Raw genomic sequence first — 18635 nt, forward strand, 5'->3', positions numbered from 1 at the left:
TACGCACGTGGCGATACCAAACATGTTTATTTATTTGTTTACTTTTATTTAAAACCTGGGAAAAGGGGGGTGATTCAGACTTTTATTAGGGAGGGTTTTTTTTACTATAAACAACACTTTTTTTTTTTTTTTTTTTTTTTTTACACTTATACTAGAAGCCCCCCTAGGGGCCTTCTAGTATATATACTTTGATCTCTCATTGAGATCTCTGCAGCATAGATATGCTGCAGAGATCAATGAAATAGGCACTCGTTTACTTCCGGCTGCTGCAGCCGGAAGTAAACGAGTGCCGAGTCGGGGACGGCGCCATCTTGGACGAGTCCCCGGCCGGCATCAGTAACGGAGATCGCTCCTTCGGGACAACATCCCGGAGGAGCGATCTCCCCCACTAGACACCAGGGAACGGTTGCCTCCGGTAATCGGAGGCAGCTGTCAACTTTGACAGCTGCCTCCGATTAGCTAATTAGCGGGCACGGCGATCAGACCGTGCCCTCTAATAGCGGCGGTCCCGGGCTACACGCGGCACCCGGGACCGCGGCGCTTCAAAGCGGGGTCGCCGCGCGGCCCCGCTTTGAAGTGCTAATGAGAACATATGACGTACGGGTACGTCATATGTCCTTAAGAGGTTAATAGGCTTATATTACACAGTACTCTTTTTTTTTTTGCATTGTGACCAGTGAATGACCTCTGTGCCACTGGAAAAGCTGGATCTACTCCTGGAAAACTTCTCCCATATTCCCAGGACTGGCTCCAGCTTTTCAAGACACCCAGGGTGGAGCGGCACAGAGATCAAAGGCAGCCAGCGTATAAGCCGGCTGCTGAGCAAACAAAGCGCTTTGCTTCATTTGTAATGTAAATTCTCACATCTCTAGTTGTGATCAGTTTTGCAATATACTATAGTATAAAAAAAATGTTTAAATCAAAATTATACATATAGCCACTAGGTGTCCCCTTCACTGCACATGTGTACAGCTGCTGCATATCCACAATTAGTAGCAGAGAATCCTGGGGGTGCTCGCATTGTCTGGGCAGCACCCCCAGGATTTTTTTTTGTCAAACCAGAGAGTATAGTGGGCACCACCCTATAACCTGAGTGATAAACCAATGCATATAAGAAACACAGAAGGACTATGAAGAAAAAGCATATGCACAAAATGGTAGCACATCAAGAAAAAAATATTTATTTAAATAGCCTTACAATACCCAAAATATATACAAAACAGGAGCAGTAAACCTAGGGAGACAAGCCCTAAATGCCACTCAACATTAAAAACACTAAAATGTCATACTTGGTCCGGCTGGCGTCCCAGCCTGGACTCAACACCCTACCTGACCCTGGACTCAGCACATGAGTACAATGCAAGAAAAAAATCCCCCAAATTATTACAAAAATAATGGGTAATGCAGTGACTAATAATAAAAAATGTACTAAAAACAATATCACCATGTGCAGTCCAGTAGATGAAAGGATTGGTCAGGTGGGAGCAGCAAAAACACCCCATGCGTTCTGCCGTACCCGGCTTCCTCAGGGATGTCACGTTAATATAACTTTAATATATCTTTTATTATGGGATGGGAATTTTTTACACTTAGTTTTAGTTCTTCAGGGGACTCCTGTGAGTAATAAATTGATTACTCTTAGGGGTCAATGCAGTAGAAGCCCAATGTGATGTGAACCTAAGAGCCCTAGGGAGTCTGGGGAAACATGGATCCAGCCTATAGTTGTACCCATGTTTTCCAGGCACCCTTAGGGCTACCTCCAGCATCGGCAGAGGACGTAAGAGACCCTCAGGTGGCCTACAGGAAAACCTTGGACTGAGCACAGGTCTCACAAGTGTCAACCGAACTGTGAATCTCCTCCAAGACCCGGAGGCGAAGATTCGGGGGTACAACCAACAGAGATTCCGGAGTATTCCGAGGTGCCAGGGACTGAGACTCCGCAATTAGAGTCACCAGGTCTGGTTGTAAGATGGCCACAATTACACTGGGGTTCAGAATAGTATCGGGCTGGTCCCGGGGATTGTTCTAGATGTCGAAACTGTGAGACAAGGCATCAGCTTTGACATTTCTGGAACCCCTTGACAAATTTCCTGTAATAATTGGCGAATGTGCCCCGATGCGCGTTTCGGCAAAACGCCTTTCTCTAGGGGAGACCCCTTTAGAAAGGCGTGTTGCCGAAACGCGCGTCGGGGCACATCGCATGGGTACAGTGTGAACCAGCACCTTAGGTAATGTTTCAGCAACGGGGCTCTCTATGGTATTACTCCATGGTTATCTGATACATGCCATTCATTAGGCTTTATACAATTGTTCTGCGTTAAAATACGCAATTGCGTATTTTTGAAGCGTGAAGCTTGTTGTTAGCAAAGCATCAGTTGTTAACAACCTGTGCGAAAAACGCATGTAGCTTCACGCTTCAAAAATACGCAATTGCGTATTTTAACGCAGAACAATTGTATAAAGCCAACCTGCGTTTTGCCTGCTTATTTTTAAGACTGATTCACGCAGCAAATACGTCAAGTGGGTTTGTACCCTTACAATGAGCTCCCACTAAACATGTAAACTTATTTATCTTATTGTGCTAGGCACTCCATCTATTATTTACAATTTTTGTATTTTTGCACAATTTGTTATATGCCGGCACTTTAGTACATGCACCTTGCCCATGCATTTTTTGTAATCATCTGTTCTGATTCATTTTGTGATTTTATTGTATTTTATATTCATCTTTGTTTGTGATCAATAAAATTCTTTTGAGATTATATGATATCTGGGCACAGTATTTCTTTGTAGGTGTATATATATTGTTTTGCTGTTGTAGCACCCAGTAGGATACCCCCACAAATACTATATTTGCACTTGCTCTATGTATTATTGGGGTGGAATATCGGCTACTACATTTTTTGCTTGTTAGATTATATGCTCCCTGTAAATCAATCTTTGAAAACCATTTAGCATCCACAATCTGGTTAATCAAGTCCGGGATCAGAGGTAGCAGGTGCTGGTTCTTAACGGTGATCTTGTTTAAAGGGGTTGGCCACTTTATAGTAAAATTGCTCAGTGTACAGTATTAGTAAGTGTGCTCACTGTATATACTGACAGCAGCTTCCTGTGTACCTCATAGAGCTGACATCAGACTCCCCTTCACCAGGCTGGGCTGTCCTGCTCTGTGGTGTTTTGGTCCATAAGATTGCTGACATGGAGGAGCAGGTGACCATGCCCTGTCCCCTGTGTCCACCACTGAGCCTGTATATGTCTATGGAGAACACAGGGGACAGGGCCTGGTCACATGCTCCTCCATGTCGGCCATTTTGTGGACTGAAACAAAACAGAGCAGGGCACCCCAGCCTGGTGAAGGGGAGTCTGATTTTAGCTCTGTGAGGTACAGAAGGAGTTGCTGTCAGTATATACAGTGAGTACACTTACTAATACTTTGTACTGACCTATTTTACTATAAAGTGGCCAACCCCTTTAATTCTATAGTCAATACAGGGCCGAAGCCCGCCGTCTTTTTTGCCCACAAAAAAAAATCCTGCCCCCAAAGGAGAGGATGAGGGGTGAATGTGGCCCTTACGTAGACCTTATCCCTTATATATTCCTGCATGGCCTCCCTCTCAGGACAGGTTGAATATACGTCTTTTGGGATATTTGGCACCTGGAAGGAGTTCAATCGAACAATCATAGGGTCGGTGAGGGGGCAATCCCTCTACGGCATTCTCATCAAAGACATCTGCATAGTCAGCTAAAAACTCTCGAATTTCTCCCTTCCCAGGGAAACATTCCGCAAGAGACACAGCAATAAAATGGCAAAATCCAAAACAGTAAAAAGGAGATATTGTCCTCGCGCAGACCAAGTGTAAAATCTCTAGTTTATTAATATATACATATCCATAGGTAACGCGTTTCGAGAGTCCTATGCTCTCTTTATCAAACCTCCAGGATGATTAAAAGCAATACATAGATCCAGTCCATATATACCCTCATACATATGTCAGGCCTGCCCACATGCGGGCCGCAACGGAAGTCCAAACATAATCTGTAGTATACCAGGCTACATTACAGTCGCGCAACCCAACTGTCCATCATATAGTGTAACTCTGACGTATCACATAATTCAGAATGCATAAATAAATGAATAAATAAAAGCAAATCTCGTAAACTCACCATGCGCTCCCTCAAGGGCTCTGCGTCTGTCAAGGACCTTGGCGCATGCGCACTCTGGTCCTACGCACCTAGGCAACCGAAGACGCCAAAGGTCCTGTGTGTGTTGATCGCAGAAGGGAAAGGAGGTTGGATTAACCCTTATTGATCTCGAGAAGCTCAAAAAGAAAAGTATATAGTCCTCTGTGTAACTATACTCTGCTTAAGTGTTAGATTAACATTCCGTATTATCTTTTACATGTTAAAAGCCTTGTAATAAACTAGATGAATAGTACATCCCCCCTGACTGACCTGCGTAAAATACATATGTAAGGTGCATATATAAATAAACGATAAAATAAATAAATAAATGAATGAGCTTATACATAATGTGGGCATACCGTATACTCATATATATATATATATATATATATATATATATATATATATATATACACATACGTATCTATAGAAAATACCGATTAAACAGTAAAATTCATCATGCTACTATGAAAATATAAAAATATATATATAAGACTAAAATGGACAGGAATAAATATAAATGATAAAATGCCACCTTCCTATCGACATCGCCCATCCTATATGTTGCTCTCAATGGCTTCATTCAATCCCCAGGGAATCAGTGAAGAGATTTTGTATATCCAGTACATTTCTCTACGTCTCAACGTAGCAAACCGATTGTTATGCTCCTGGGGAACATGTTCGATTGGCAAAATATAAAAACCATCAAAAGACCCATTTTGGCAAATGCTGGCGTGACGTGACACACTATGTTTATCAAACTTATTAATAACATTAGATCTATGTTTATTTAATCTGGTACGTAAACTCATCTGTGTCCTCCCTACGTACTGTAGCCCACACGGGCATTCTAGTAAGTATATGACGAATGTGGTGGCACAGTTCATAAAATAGTTGATCTCAAAAGAATCACCAGTGGTGTTGCTCTGAAATCTATGTTGGTTGTGTTTTATAGTGGAGCAACACTTACACCGCACATTATTACATCTGTAGCTACCACATGGTTTAGAACCTAGTTCAGACCTAGTAAATGGATTAATCGTTCTTAGTTTGCTCGGAGCAATGTGATTCCTAAGGGTCCGGGCTCGTCTATACGTAATACCAGGGTTTTTTGGGGAGGATTTCCTTCAGATATGGGTCATTATGTAATATGTGCCAATGTTTAGAGAGAATTTTCCTAATATTCCTGGCTGAATGATTAAAAGAAGTAATAAAATTATTTTTATAATCAACACCATTCTTTTTCCTCTGAATTGTATCTTCGTTCACTGTTAAGCAAGTGTCCTGGGATAATTCCCGGGCTGCTAGATATGCATTATTAAGAACTTGTGTGGGGTAATGTTTTTCTTTAAAACGCTTGGTCATAACTCTACTCTGGATCTTATAGTCTTTCACATCAGTACAGTTCCGTCTGAGTCGTTTGAATTGTCCGAAGGGGACTGTAGTTTTCCACTTTTTATAGTGGGAACTCCTAAAATCAAGCAAACTATTACAATCCACCTTCTTAAAAAACGTTTTTGTGTAAACAGTGTTACTATTAGCATATAAAATCAAATCTAAATATTCAATGCTGGACTCAGAATGTGTATGTGTAAACTTCAAACCCCAGTCATTGGTATTTAGGTATTGCACAAACTCCATCAGACTGTCACTAGTACCGTTCCAAATAAATATCAGATCGTCTATATACCGTTTGTATATGACTATATTCTCAGACCACCTATTGGGCAACTGTATATATGTTTTCTCGAATTCGCCCATATAGATGTTAGCAAAACTTGGTGCGAAACGCGTGCCCATTGCAGTCCCCCGGCACTGAATAAAAAACCGTCCATCAAAATTAAAAACATTATGTTTTAAAATAAACCTAATGCCATCTAAAATAAATTGTCTTTGTTTTCTTGACATAGAATGATCTTCCATGATATGTTGTTCCATTGTTAGTACTCCTCTGTCATGTGGGATGTTACTATACAGAGCTGCCACGTCTAATGTCACCCACAAAAAAGTAGGTTGCCATGTGATATTTTTAAGATGTTTGATTAGACTAGCTGAGTCACGCAAATATGAATCTAAATTATGGACATATTTTTGTAATAACGTGTCGATATATTGGGAGAGGTTACTTGTTAAAGAATTAAAACCCTGGTATTACGTATAGACGAGCCCGGACCCTTAGGAATCACATTGCTCCGAGCAAACTAAGAACGATTAATCCATTTACTAGGTCTGAACTAGGTTCTAAACCATGTGGTAGCTACAGATGTAATAATGTGTGGTGTAAGTGTTGCTCCACTATAAAACACAACCAACATAGATTTCAGAGCAACACCACTGGTGATTCTTTTGAGATCAACTATTTTATGAACTGTGCCACCACATTCGTCATATACTTACTAGAATGCCCGTGTGGGCTACAGTACGTAGGGAGGACACAGATGAGTTTACGTACCAGATTAAATAAACATAGATCTAATGTTATTAATAAGTTTGATAAACATAGTGTGTCACGTCACGCCAGCATTTGCCAAAATGGGTCTTTTGATGGTTTTTATATTTTGCCAATCGAACATGTTCCCCAGGAGCATAACAATCGGTTTGCTACGTTGAGACGTAGAGAAATGTACTGGATATACAAAATCTCTTCACTGATTCCCTGGGGATTGAATGAAGCCATTGAGAGCAACATATAGGATGGGCGATGTAGATAGGAAGGTGGCATTTTATCATTTATATTTATTCCTGTCCATTTTAGTCTTATATATATATTTTTATATTTTCATAGTAGCATGATGAATTTTACTGTTTAATCGGTATTTTCTATAGATACGTATGTGTATATATATATATATATGAGTATACGGTATGCCCACATTATGTATAAGCTCATTCATTTATTTATTTATTTTATCGTTTATTTATATATGCACCTTACATATGTATTTTACGCAGGTCAGTCAGGGGGGATGTACTATTCATCTAGTTTATTACAAGGCTTTTAACATGTAAAAGATAATACGGAATGTTAATCTAACACTTAAGCAGAGTATAGTTACACAGAGGACTATATACTGTTCTTTTTGAGCTTCTCGAGATCAATAAGGGTTAATCCAACCTCCTTTCCCTTCTGCGATCAACACACACAGGACCTTTGGCGTCTTCGGTTGCCTAGGTGCGTAGGACCAGAGTGCGCATGCGCCAAGGTCCTTGACAGACGCAGAGCCCTTGAGGGAGCGCATGGTGAGTTTACGAGATTTGCTTTTATTTATTCATTTATTTATGCATTCTGAATTATGTGATACGTCAGAGTTACACTATATGATGGACAGTTGGGTTGCGCGACTGTAATGTAGCCTGGTATACTACAGATTATGTTTGGACTTCCGTTGCGGCCCGCATGTGGGCAGGCCTGACATATGTATGAGGGTATATATGGACTGGATCTATGTATTGCTTTTAATAATCCTGGAGGTTTGATAAAGAGAGCATAGGACTCTCGAAACGTGTTACCTATGGATATGTATGTATTAATAAACTAGAGATTTTACACTTGGTCTGCGCGAGGACAATATCTCCTTTTTACTGTTTTGGATTTTGCCATTGATTACGCACACCTAGAGTCTGCGGTGGAGAGTCCCCAGCAGCGACCATCTTCTATCTTGCTACCTTGAATGTGCTTTATAGTGGTTGTGACTTATCACAACCACACCAGGTGAGCCTATACCTATATGTGCTGCATGATTGCTACCTATTTACACAGTGTCATGCTATGAGGCGCTCTGCCTTGCGTTTTTTCTGTTTTCCTCATCTGCTACAGCAATAAAATGGGAAGCACACTTAGGCCCCCAACGAACAAGTTCCCTGCTGGACCAATCAAACACGGGTTATGTGCTTCCAGCCAGGGTAACCCCAGGATCACATCGGAAGACAAATTATGCATGAGAAGAAAATCAAGGGTCTCAACATGAACAGACCCCACCTTAAGTTCAAGGCATACGTTAATATACCATACGTTCCCTTGGGCAAAGGTGGCAGAGTCTGCTCCGGTGACATATACTGGACACCTGAGCCACAGGGGACATACCTCTAACCTAGAACATGGGGTTAATAAAATACGCAGAAGACCAAGAATGGATCTGGGCATACCCAGAAATACATTTATCCCCCAAGACCAGAAAAATAGGAAGCAACAGTTTGTTATTTTGAGTGAATGTTACCTGTGCGCCTGAGTGACCCCCTTGATCGTCGCTCAGGCGCCTGGAGCTTTCTGGTGGTTGTTCCGGTCTGGAAGGACATCCTCTTACGTGGTGCCCAGCTTTGCCACAATACAGACAGAGGTTGTTATGCAGATGGTGTGTCCACCTGGCCTTGGCGTCTGTGGCATCCACTAGCATGGGTTTCTCCAGAGGGGGTGAAACAGGAGGGGAAGGTTTAGGGAAGGAGGTCGGAGACAAGGAGGTTCTGGTATGGTCTGGGGTACCCATCTCCCGCTGTTGGTCCCTCAACCGTCGGTCCACCCGGATGGTCAAGGTCATGCTTTCCTCAAGGGTGTCAGGACTCGGGTAAGCCACTAAAAGGTCTTTTAGCTGGTCACTCAGCCCGGCCTGGAATTGGAACCGGAGGACGGAGTTGTTTAAAGTGGAAGGGCTGCTCCTATGCCGGAACTCGGGGCAGTAGTCCTCAACCGGACGTTTACCCTGCCATAATATGGTCAATTGTCGCTCAGCATTGACTGCAGTGTCATCATACAGCAGGCCCAATGCGGAGAAAAACTTGTTAACTGTCTGCAACTTGACATAACTATGCCCACTCTCTGAGCCTCGTCTCCAGAGGAATGAGGACATAGCCTAAAAAACAGAAGGTGTGGAAACTTCTGTCCCCCTTGAATTTCTCTGGGAGCTGGACTGGAGGCTCAGGAGGTACCGGGGAGGTCATGTTAAACTGTTGGAGGGCCGTCTCCTGCTCTTGGACCCTTTCTGTTAGCTCCTGCACCATGATGTTGAGCTGCTGCATGTGGTCCACAATGGTGGTCATGGCGTCCATGGTGACCATAAGGCAAAACCAGTTTGGCTGGCTATTCTGTCAGGATGGGACAAGTAGGGACAAGACACGACAGTGGGCCCTAGGTCTGAACCCACCCTCTGTCCCTACCTACTTGCCTCTATCGGCCCTAGTTGGCCATGGACAACCACAAAGACGTTACATATACTGAGTATGCAAAACACAGAACAAGACAGACGGACAAACACAATATAGGATAGTCGAACAGGCAGGATCAAAATCAAAGGGACAGTGCAGTACAAAACAAGTAACAATTGTATAGTGAAAAGTCAAAGCCAGAGGTCAGGTAACACAGTCGAGAAAGCAGAGGGAGTTAGACAGGGGGAGCTGGGACCAGGGTATTAACCTAAATAGCCAGTGCTGAGAGACTGCCTCAGCTTTGTTTTATGCTGATTAAGAGCCCGGTCCAGATCCTCATTGGACAGGCACTCTGATCCTCCAGGCTGCAGACAGGCAGAGAAACCAGTCAGTCAAACAGACCACTCAGCAGTGTAAATCAAATCCAGCATCTTCTCAGCTTAACTTCTGCATTGCCAGGAAGCTGAGAAGCAAGCAGGCGTGTCACACAAAAGCACAACAGGCCCAGTTCACACCAGGTTACTGCACAACCCTGACAGCCGCCTTGTATCCTATATAGTAGGTAGGCCCCCTCTGTACCCCCATATAGTATTAACAGGCAAATAGCGGAAAAAAAAGTGCGTCAAACTCCTAGATGCCAGCGCTGCCTCAGAGGAATCACAGGAACGATGATGGTAATATTTAAAAGGTTTATTTAGAATACGTACAGAGTATTACGCGTTTCAAAAGCATAAGCTTTCTTCCTCAGATAGTTGTGCACTCTGTGCAGGTAGGCCCCCAATAGATAGTATGCAATATGTAGCAACCCCGTCTCCTTTGGTACTCCTTTCAGTAGGTAGTATCCCCCAGTAGTTACCCCCCCCCCCCAGTGGAATGTGTCCCCCATTTAGGTGATCCTCCTGCAGGTGTACCCCCCCCCCCAAATAAGTAGTACTTGTGGTAGTTGGCTCCCAGTTAATAATATTCCAATGTAGTTAGTCCTACTGTAGGTAGTCCCTATGTTAGTTTCCCCCTCCCCAGTAAATAAAATCCCTAATGTATGTAATCCCCATGTCGACATCCCTCTGTAGGTAATCATCATAGTAGGCAGACCCCTCCATTTAGGCATTCCTCCTGTAGGTAGCCCCCACCCATGTAGACATCCCTGTGTGATTAAAAAAAAAATAGCCATACTCCCTGAGTGCATTGGGGATCTAGGGGAGAGGTCGGCCTCTTTTGGCCGGAGACGTAATGCTTTCTGTGGCCACAAGAGTGATTGGCAGGGCAGGGAGCCAATGGTTTTAGTAGGTAGTATCCCCCAGTAGATCGAGGGGAGAGAGCGGCCTCTTTTGGCTGGAGATGTAATGCTTTCTGTGGCCACAAGAGTGATTGGCAGGGCAGGGAGCCAATGGTCCCTTGCTCTGTCAATCACAGCACTGTTAAAAAGCCAGGCACAACATCTGGTGGCCTAGTGGGCTTTGACCGATGGGATGCGGATGCTTGAGTCCGATAAATCGTGAATGTATATTCATGATAATATAAGGACACCACTAAAAATCTTCATTTTAAGTAAATCTTAGCAATGAGATGAGTCACAGAAAACCAGAAGAGAACATTTTAATTGCAGTCACGTTTATTTGCAGCTTCTATACACACTTTCTATGTATTCAAACTTTTCGGACACATTTTTTAGAGGGGTTCACAAAATGAAATTGTCACCATTTTTACTAAAAAATAAATACAAGACTTAAAGTGTTGCACAGCTCTAAAATATACAAAGGCTTAGATTTAATGTAAACTCTGAAAACATTTTACAAAAGAAAACATTTTTGCAACAATTTAAAAAGTTCATATTTACAGATATTACAAAAAAATACAAAATGGATGCAAGTCCATTAACCATTGTCGTCGTCATGGCGGCCAGCAAGTACTGGCGCTAGTACCAAAATAGTAACACTGTAACCTTACTCGAGTTTCCTTATTCAGTTATAGGGTTAGTTGTTGAGTTTCTATTATCCTGGCCGGTTGCTCAGGATCGAATAGTGGTACAAAGCATTGCTTATTCATTTGGCAATGGAATTCATCAAAGAAAAGAAAACATCACAAGCCCAAACCTATATTGCAGCAATGCAGTAAGTCAGTATGGTTTGGCAAATTTTCCATTTTTTTTTCTCTGTCATATACAATGTTACATTAAGTTTTAGCATAAATGATAAAAGGAAAAAGAAAACAAAAAAGTTGCATAATAAACAAAATTGGTTATGTCAGTGCAAACAGAACAATAATTTGGAAGTCTGGTGAACAAAGTTGAGAAACGTAGCTACCCTCGCAATTACACAGTGCTGCTTCTTATATCAGGATTTACCTGCTTATACTGAGACTTAGAACAGTGGGTTATATTGGTTTATTTAAAGGTTAAGACCACGACCACCAAAAATCTGTGTAAACAAAGCAGAATGATTTATAGGGTTCTGAGGTTATCTATAGCAGATGGGTAAGTATTGTTTTGTGTCTAATATCACCAGTATAAGCAGGAGTATTACTATGCTACATATTGTAAGTGAGGTTACTTTTTTTTTTTTACCTTTTTTCTTTTATATATATATATATATATATATATATCTGTGCACCAAACTTTAGCTTTTTGATCAGTCCCACCGTGATCATCAGTATATTCATCTCATAGTATTTAGGAAATGCACAAAATCGCCCTACAGTAAATATAAGGAATGCCCTTTTGGCAATTTGGAACATAGTTTTATAATGAGCTATAAAATATCCATATGCAACCGCTAGTAATAATATGAATGTCCTTCTATCAGGATTGGCACATTTCACCTGGACTTTTCTATATTGTTTGACACATTATAAGTTCTTGCATAAACAATGGAGGGGCGGTGCAAAGAAGCATTGTCATACTACACTATTCCTAATCTGCTAGAGATACAATGCTTCCCTTAGCACACAGACACATGAAGCAGTTGGAAGGATGGCAATGGGCACTTTCTTCTTTCCAGCTTAGGGCTAATAACACTCTACTACCACTCCTTGGAGTAATAAGCACTCTCTACTATAAAACAATGAGCACTCTACTTTGTACTGTAAGCAATACGTGCTCTTTATTCTCTACCTTAAAGCAATTAGCACTCTCTGCTGTCCAACGTAAAGCAATAAGCATGGTGTATTCTCCTCAATGCGATAGGCACTCTCTACTCTCCACCTTGGAGCAATGAGCACTCTCTACTCTCCACCTTACAGCAATGAGCACTCTCTACTCTCCACCTTACAGCAATGAGCACTCTCTACTCTCCACTTAGAGCAATGAGCACTCTCTACTCTCCACCTTGGAGCAATGGGCATTCTCAACTCTCCACTTTGGGCAATGAGCACACTCTTTTATTTACCTTAGAGCAGCGAGCACTCTCTACTCTCCACCTTAGAGCAGTGAGCACTCTTCTCTCCACCTTAGAGCAATGAGATCAGCACTCTCTTCTGTCCACCTTAGAGTAATGAGTACTCTCCACACTTCACCTTCAAGCAATGAGCACTTTTTTACTCTCTACCTTAGCGCAATGAGCCCTCTCCACACCATAGCGATAATTAAAACCTCCATTGTCCATTACATTTTATATGTACATGGTTCCAATTCAATGTGTCAATTTTTAATGGCTCAGAAACAGATAAAATAAATTATTTAGCTTTATTGTATGTTAAAATTGTTTAAAGATTTCTTTTATTATGGTTGATTTCTCATTTGCTATTAATGTGAAAAGAAAAATATTCAGCCTTTGGAGCGGCACTAAATCAAAAAAGTTTTGTACACGGAATTTTCACATTTTATCTGATTATAGAAAATTGCCAAACAAAAGTGCAGTGAAAATATGGTAAATGTCACATTAAATACAGTATCTTGTCTGATCACCTAACATTGAGCATGGGATAGAGATAAATTCTCGTGATATCAGATACTCTATAAATATCTGGTATTATATGCCGCGTCCGATAATGAATAGTTCGCTCTCATATGTATTTCATGGATAAACCTAATCATTCAGTTTTATTTACTGTAACATGGAGACTGGTGTGAACTGACCACAGCAACCAATCACAGCTCAGCTGTCATTTTATCAGCGCTGAAGACTAAGCTGTGATTGGTTGCTGTGGGCAGTTTACGCTATTTTGTAATTTACATACTTTAATAAATCTGGGCCAACTTTTTTTTAATTTAAATTTCCAGTGGCAAATGGACATCAGTATTTGTAACTGACTAATCAGGAAAATAAATTTTTCCTGAAGGAGTCCATCTACAATCATTCTTAGACCATATACATTTTATTCTTCTTCTTCGATAACTTTCTGCCTTAGCTTCTACCTCAGTTATTGGGGTTTAGATATATCTCGCATGCATGGCTTATACCAAGATTAGTGTGGATTTTTATACATTAAAATTTCTTGATTGAAAAAATATGGAAATCTGACAATAAACATTTTCCTATTACATTTAAAGGGCAACTCTAAGAATTTTTTCTTTGTTTGGAATCAACTGGTATCAGAAAGTGCCAGAGATTTTTACGTTACTTCTATTAAAAAAAAACTCTAGTCTTCCAGTACTTCCAGCTGCTGTAGGTCATAGACACTGATATATATAACACACTCAGCTGCTGATAAGTACTGGAAGACTGGAGATTTTTTTAATAGACGTAAATGACAAATGTCAGGCACTTTTTGACACCAGTTGATTTAAAAGAATTTTTTTTCCGCTGGAGTACCCCTTTAAATACCATCATATAGCCATCGGAACTATATTAGAACTACAAAGCCTTGCTCACATTGTTAACCTGACTACGGAACAATATTGCCCAGCTTTATGAAACTGTGAAAAATACAAACAAGTGCAAACTGCCCCCAGCAACCAATCCCAACTCAGCTCAGACCTGTGCACAGTTTACATCTGTTGCTATTTTACACCTTGATAAATCTGGGTCATTATGTTTATTGTGCATTGCGGACCTAAAGGAAATTTACGGGCTATGAGTTGAGTAGATATGGTAATACTTTAACATTTCTGATCTGAACATAATAATATAGATATAAATATATAAAAAGAAAAAGCCATAAATGTGCATAGTAATAACAGGACTATAGGGGGAACCATCTGCCCATAACTTTATGACACTAATGCACTCTATTCAATAGGTAATGATTGCCCTGCAGCGTTAATGTGATAGTTTAACACCCCCAGCACAAATGTGATAAAATAATACACCCTTATCCAGGTCTCATTCTTTTCTTACAGTTATATGGCCAGGACAGTATACTGAATCCTTAGGGCCCTATTATACAGGGCGATTATCGTGCGAAAAATCGTTATATCTTTCAAATGTAAACAATCGTTTTGTTTGAATGCAGGCATCGATGGAAAAATCGTTTGTGTGTCGTTGATCCATCTTTTGAGCTGAACCTAAAATAATTTTTAATCATACAATTTCGCATTCATTCGGTAATCGTTCAACGTTATTCCACATCGTTCATTCATTTTGCTGGGAGTAAACGATCATAGTAACCATCGTAACTAACGTCAGTTGTTCTGTGTAATATGGTGAACGATTTCAGGTAGTGCCTGTTTGCGATCGTTAATCATTAAAAATCGTTTCGTCTAATAGGACCCTTAGGGTACATGCACACTACGGAATTTCCACTGAGACATCAAGTGGATTCTACCGGGTGGACTCAGCTTCAAGTTCCGCCCATTCAATAGACATTTGCCAGCGGATTCCACCGTCCGCCCAAAAAAATTGACGTATCAATTCCTTGGGTGGACGTCAACGTCAAATTTCATTGAGTCTATGGAACGGGTAGAACCTAAAAATTGACGTATTAATTCCTTGGGTGGAATTCGACATCAAATTTCATTGAGTCTATGGAACAGGTAGAACCCAAAGCGGAGGCCGCCCGGCGGAATCTGCTTGAAGTCTCCTTGGAAATTCCATAGTGTGCACGTACCCTAACTCTAGTTAAAGGAAAGCCTTATTACAATTCTGGGCAAACAATAGTACAAACAACCTGTTGAGGTTAGGCATGCATGTGTTCTGTGTAGGAATCTTTGGCTCTTTCTAACCCCTCTTCTCATAAGACGGAAACACTTCCCTTCATGCGTTACTAAATACGTGGACATGCTGATCTTGTAGTAAGTGGGAGCTACATTACTGCTTATTACTGAATGAAAAAGATGAGAAGAATGTTTCCTCCATAGAGGCTTATGTCCATGATAAGTACCGCAATCAGTAGTGATAAAACCTATCTTTAATATGTGGTGCATTTACACGTAAACTCTTCATGTCCGACTGGGCACTTTAAAAATGTATCAAGAAGAAACTCTCTAAGTTTCTATAAGTATAAGTGCAGGAATACAGAAAATTACACAGCCCCTCCCCATGTATGCAGTATATTCCATATTGGATTCAAACACTCATGCAACTGAAATCTTAAGACTAGGAAAACCATTATATTTAGCCACTCTTTTTGCCTATTATACATACTCTTTACCAGCATTTTCTATACAAATGTATTTTCACTAACCGGTTCCCAAGATCAAGGGTCTTCAGATACCTGAAAACCCTCCTACTGATTCAACAACATGATCATACATGAAAACAACTTCTCCAACCTTCAGTAAACCTGCTGGAGGCCATTGTCATGATGCAATTCCGGGCCAGCCGCTAGCAGACTGCCCTATACCTTCTTCACCACTTACTGTCTCATTCATAGTACTTTGTTAGACGTGTAAACATTACTCAGCTATCTCTCTTACTCACTGACATCTATCTTAAATATGACCAAAAGTGCAAATCACTTTCGTAATATGTCCATTATTATTCTTTGCAAAAAAGTTTCAAGTATTATTTCTTCAGCATATCTCTTTTTTGCTTGCATGGTCACTATCCTTTATTTAAAGTCAATATCTATGCAAAAATAAAAATAGATTTCATTTCATACATGTAGTGTGCATCTCGGCAAGATTTGATTTATCGGACTAGATCTTAAAGGGATTATCCAGCAAAAAATAAAAAATCTTAGAAATCAACTGGTTTCAAAAAGTTATATAGGTTTGTTATTTACTTCTATTTAAAAATCTCAAGTCTTCCAGTACTTATAAGATTCTGTAGGTCCTGCAGGAAGTGGTGTATTCTTTTCAGTCTGACACAGTGCTCTCTGCTGCCACCTCAGTCCGAGACAGTAACTGTCCAGAGTAGGAGAGGTTTTCTATGGGAATTTTCTTCTGCTCTGGACAGTTCCTGACATAGACAGAGATGTCATCAGAGAGCACTGTGTCAGACTGAAAAGAATACACCACTTCCTGCAGGACATACAGTAGCTGATAAGTATGTGAAGACTTGAGATTTTTAAATTGAAGTCAATTACAAATCTATACAACTTTCTGAAACCAGTTGATTTGAAAGACAAATATTTCCGCCAGATAACCCCTTTAATTATTTGATTTCTCTATGGTCAGGTGTGGGAAATAAAGCATGGTCAGAACAATAATGAGATGTATTTAGCTTTACACTGGTTTATTTAATTATTGTTCAGTTTATTAATATTGTACGTCGGGACTGACAGTGCTGTATTCACATATGCTTGACAAGATTAGGAATAGGTCTTTCTATGTCTAGAAGTGAAATAAAGAAGACAAAGATTGGCCCAGATTGATCAAAGTGTGTAACATAGAAACCGGTGTAACTTGCTCATAGCAACCAATCACAGCTCAGCTCTCATTTTACCAGAGCTTGTTAAGGTATGAAACCTGAGCTGTGATTGGTTGCTAGGAGCAGATTTGCTCACTTTGATATATCTGGGCCATTGTGCTTTTACAGTAAGACATAAAACGTTTCACCTAACTAGTGTTCTCTCAATGTATGATCAGAGGGACTTGCCCCATTCAGGGGCAATAAAGGGGCTTTATTTGCACTTGATTGGTAGTATCAATTTAAGGTCCCAGCCTACACCTTTAATTTGCATGTGAATACAGTCCTTTGGCTTCATTTACACTTACAGTGCCGTTTTTTTTAAGATATATACTAGAAAATGATAGGATTTTGAGAGAAAGGGTTCTTTCTCTACTTATGGGTTAGAGCAGGGGTAAGGAACCTTGGCTCTTCAGCTGTTGCAAAACTACAACCCCCATCATGCCTGGACATTTAGCTTTGGCTGTCCAGGCATGATGGAAGTTGTAGTTTTGCAACAGCTGGAGAGCCAAGGTTCCCTACCCCAGGGTTAGATCTTCTCCTTCTCCTACCAACTGTGTTATTTAGACACATTTCACTTATATACTCTGCCTTGATAAACAAGACAGATTAGGTCATTGAGGGATCAGGTTACATGCTGCCCATAAAAATCAATGGCAGGGAAGGGAAGAGAAGACATCAGAGAAAACTGACAATTAGCAATATAGCCTGCAGGGACAATTATTGAAACTTGCCAGAGGCAAGTCATATAATGGCCAGAATTACTGTTACTCAAGTCCAAAAATGACAGCCGTACACGTACATACGTGACGTTCTGAACACGCTTCTGAACACAACAGGTATGCTTTAAAGGGATTTCCACAATTGATGCCTATACTCAAGATAGGTCATCAATATTAGATTGGTGGGGTGACTCCTGATTAGCTGTTTGAAGGGCTGTAGTGCTTGGGTGTACATGACACCGATGTAAACAGTGAAGAGGCTGCATTGCCCCCCCAGCTCCCCTTCTAATTGCTGATTGGCAGGGTTAAAAGTCAGACCCCCACCCAATATTGATGGCCTATCTTTAAGAAAGGCTGGTAGACTAGGTTTGCATAACGTTTTACCGTAAAGTTGTTGTACAAGCAGAAAAATTGGCTGTAAAATGTACAGTAGGGGCCTACATGTCACCCGCACATACTGCCCATTGAAAATAGTGATTAAAAAACAGACGTGAATGTTTTTTAACAGACAAAAAAGAATGATAGTCTATGCTTTTGCTTTTCAGGGCCCTTATAAAAACAGGAAAAAAAAACATAAGGCAATAAAGGTGTAAGCAAGAGTCTACAACTTGGGCTTACGCTAGTTTTAGCAAGTACACAAATTCATTACACCGATGGATGACTCGAACGTGCTGTGAGCCCAGGGGTACGTTCACACTGAGTAAAATAGACCGAAATTCCGAGCAGAAACCCCTGCCGTGGAATCTGCTCTGAATCCTGCCTGCCTCAGTGTCTCAATGTAATGTGTTGCCTGCCTTTGCTCTCGGCTCAAAGAATTGACATGTCAATTCTTTGAGCAGAGAGTGGAGGCGCGCAACACATTACATTG

At 40.9% G+C, this 18635-nt stretch overlaps 1 protein-coding gene across 1 annotated transcript in view; it reads right to left on the reverse strand.

Annotated features, from left to right (window-relative positions):
- BEND2 (BEN domain containing 2) overlaps window positions 1-4242 on the reverse strand; it is a 37616-nt gene extending 33374 nt beyond the window's left edge. The window contains exon 1 of the mRNA XM_069972506.1: window positions 4165-4242. The gene's annotated coding sequence lies outside the window, so the exon portion shown is untranslated. The remainder of the gene's footprint in view (window positions 1-4164) is intronic.
- Between the last annotated feature and the right edge of the window lie 14393 nt (window positions 4243-18635).

The sequence above is a fragment of the Dendropsophus ebraccatus genome, chromosome 5 (assembly GCF_027789765.1).
Source record: "Dendropsophus ebraccatus isolate aDenEbr1 chromosome 5, aDenEbr1.pat, whole genome shotgun sequence".
Taxonomy (NCBI): domain Eukaryota; kingdom Metazoa; phylum Chordata; class Amphibia; order Anura; family Hylidae; genus Dendropsophus; species Dendropsophus ebraccatus.